The following is a 3,582-nucleotide window of genomic DNA, read 5'->3' as shown; positions in this document are numbered from 1 at the left end:
TCTCTCTCTCTCTCTCTGCTCTCTCTCTCTCCTCTCTCTCTCTTTCCCTCACTATCTCTCTCTCTCTCTTTCCCTCCCCCCCTCTCTCTCTCTCCCTCCCTCCCTCTCTCTCTTTCCCTCCCTGCCTCTCTCCCCTCTCTCTTTCCCTCCCTCGCTCTCTCTCTCTTTACCTCACTATCTCCCCCCCCCCCCCCCCCCCCCCCTCTCCACCCCCCACCGATTGCCGATGGCTACAATGTCATAAACCAGGCTAAAGTATCATTAATAACAAGGATAAGAAAAATATACTATAATACTAATTATAAGAACAATACATTTAATTTACTTAAATAAATTATATTATAATAATCCCACATATACACAAATAATCAAGCATTTAATTTTAATGTTACAGGCTAAACTGTGATGCAATATATAACATGAATAAATTGATTAAATATTATTATTATATTCTGAAAGAAACTCACATACACATAGACAAACACACCAAAAACAAAACGGGATACATAATATAGAATAATTAAAAGGGCGTTCTTATGTAAGGACCTGATGAACAAACAAGTTAATGCAAAACAAAGAATTAAAAATGATGGGCTTATAATGCAAAGCCATTAGTGCCATCTAGTGGTGAACATTTGCTAGTGCGAGAGGTTTCAAAAGCAACTCCAACAAAAATTGGAATTATCAGATTCTGCTGTGTCAATTGTTGAGAAATACATTGAGGAGACCTTTGAAATTGAATTATCTGACGTTTTCTGATTATCTTGATAGGACTTGCAGAGACATTATTGGAGACACAGATTTTGCTAACAAACAATATTCATATTCAAGATATATCTTTTTGTGATTATAGAATCTTACTCTAAGTAGGACAGAGAAAGTTTAAGTAGATGGAGTAAATGTATTTAGTTTAATCATATTTTAAAAACAATATTAGCACATGATCGTTGTAGCAAAGCATCTTGCATGATTAATCTATTAATGCACAGAGGTTCCATACACAGTTAGTGAATTACGCACACATAGATAGTGACCTACACCATTCAGATAGTGACCCTCACCCACAGAGACAGACAACAGAGACAGAATAACAGATTATTCTAACAATATCTGCATGATAAAGTGAATATTAAAGATGCGGCTGTTCAAATGAGATGATTAAATACCCATAGGGCTGTTTAAGTGTGCTTCATGACTACACCAAACATAACACATCCCTGTTTGTCCACTGCATTGTGATTTATTTACAATTATACTCAAGGCTATGCTTTGGGGGATTCAAGGATTGTCGAACGGAGCGGTTACGTTCAGTTCGGAATGTCCTCTGAAAACTGTGAAAGCTCTGAGACGAGCAAAACTTTTGTCCATTTATATAATCACAACTATGTGTTGCTATAAAGAACCTGCACAAGATAACCTGTTTCTAAAACTCCTCCTTGAAAAACACATCTGTAATTTAGTATTGGAGGTCTTTAATACATTTGCTTAGAATGATATCCCACGGCTGCAATACTAACGTGTGCAGCGGGTGGCGGGGCTTGACTGGCTGGACGGTCAAGCCCGGCCCCCGAAGTAGTCCACCCCTTTCCGCTCCTTCCCTTTCAGCAAAACTGGAGAAAGGACAAATCCTGTTGCAAAGTGATGTCGGTGAGTGAAATTACGTGCTACAATAAATGCAACTAGAAAATGTCCTCTGGGGAAATTCTGAAAGGGCCACGGGGGCTCCTGCCAGTGTGTGTACACTATGATGAGATTCTTCAAAGATTTCGAAACTATGTGTGTGTGTGAGTGTGTGTGTGTGTGTGTGTGTGTGTGTGTGTGTGTGTGTGTAATTAAAATCACATAAAGTTACCTGTGTGTGTGTGTGTGTGTGTGTGTGTGTGTGTGTGCACTTGTGTGTTTGAAGCATATGTATGCATGTGTGAGGAGTGTGCGCGTGTGTGTGCGTATCTGTAACTGTAATCACATCAAAGATCAAAGGCAATCAAAAGCAATCAACAGAATTAACTGACACCTGTTCCGGCACAGTGACAGCAGAGGTGGACAGACTGGAATTTCTGGCCTCGAACAGAAAGCATTTTTGGCAAAACCATAATACCTATCATTGATCCGACTTCACTTTGCGTGTCCTGAGTTCTTCCTGAACGTCTACATATGTTTTTTTTTTAAGAAAAATGAAAAAATAGCTTTGTTAGAGCGATCTAAAAAAACTGTTACATCTCCCTTTTTTAGAAATCTTCCTGCGTTTTTAATATGGGAGCCAATGAGGCTGTTGGTGCGTGTTGGTGGCGCATCTGTGCGTCCTTCGCCCAAACTATAACTCTTTGCTTGACAGCTTTACTAGAGGATTATGAGGGAGAAGACTAATTTTCCTACGCTTCTGTGTATAAATTATTTTTTTGGAGTGGAATTTGCGGCCTGGAGTGCAGTTTTCAAATTAATTTTTTGACATTTTTTTCTCTCCCTCTAAACTCTGGCGATGATGTCACACACTGACACGAACATTCCGTGCCATACACACCCATTATAATCTCAGAATTTCTCCAAACAACTATATGACCTATCGAAACGTGGATTAATACACCAATACACAAGACTTGTGCCTACTGTTTAAAGTTTAAATGGAGTCTCTAGGTGAAATTATGCCGGAGAAGTGGACATTTAAAAATCTCCAATTATTGTTCTTTTTCGCTCATTTTTTTTCGGCCATCCCATTCATTTCAATGCTTTGCCCCGAGCACTGGTCCCTGCAGCTATTGCTGTATGGGACCAGTGCTCAGTGCGATTGCCCCGCGGCCCTAATGAATGAAAAACTTTATTCACATCTCACGGCGCTTTTGTTGGTGTAAATTGTTCTTTAACGTTTGGGTATTTTGGCATTTTAATGGTCATTCATTCATTGTGATATCCTACGCGACGGTAGCGTTAGCATTTGCGTTGTTGTAATTTATATAGCTGTTTGTGTGTGCACGTGCGTGCCTGCCTGTGTGCTGTGCTTCTGCTTGCAATGCTCACACCTAATCCTGCAGCACCCATGCTCAAGAATATGCTATGGCAAATTGAGTAACATGTTATGCTTTCCTTTCAGGAGTGACAGAGATGACATTCTCTTCACTTGAAGCAGAGACGTTCTGATTGAAGTCATCATTGTTCATGTTGAATGCATCATCTTGTGTTGGCTTTCTACTGCTTCTACTGGTCAGTTTTGACCCGAGTCAGGTTAATAAATGTAAACAATTTTCTTGAGTCCTTGAGTCATTTTATCTGTTGTAAGATGCTGCAGATGATTTATCAGTCTGTGGTGGCAAGATTGTCGTTTTTTTCCCATTCTGCTGGCGAGGTGGCATCAGACACAAGGATGCAAGGCAGCTGGGTAAACTACTGGTGGAGAGATGTAAACTGAAGATGTGAGAGGCCATTCAGAACAACCACCAGGATCATCCACTTCATAACATCTTTATGGATCAAGAACAAAAGGCAGTGGTGGACATCTCCCCTTTCTTCACTGCAGGATAGATAATAATTGTACTTTTTTTTTTTTTTCTTTTTACAGGGAAGTAGCTTGGTCTGCATGAATGCTGC

This window comes from Centropristis striata, chromosome 22 (genome assembly GCF_030273125.1).
Source record: "Centropristis striata isolate RG_2023a ecotype Rhode Island chromosome 22, C.striata_1.0, whole genome shotgun sequence".
Lineage (NCBI taxonomy): Eukaryota > Metazoa > Chordata > Actinopteri > Perciformes > Serranidae > Centropristis > Centropristis striata.
Note: the sequence above shows the minus strand (reverse complement) of the source record.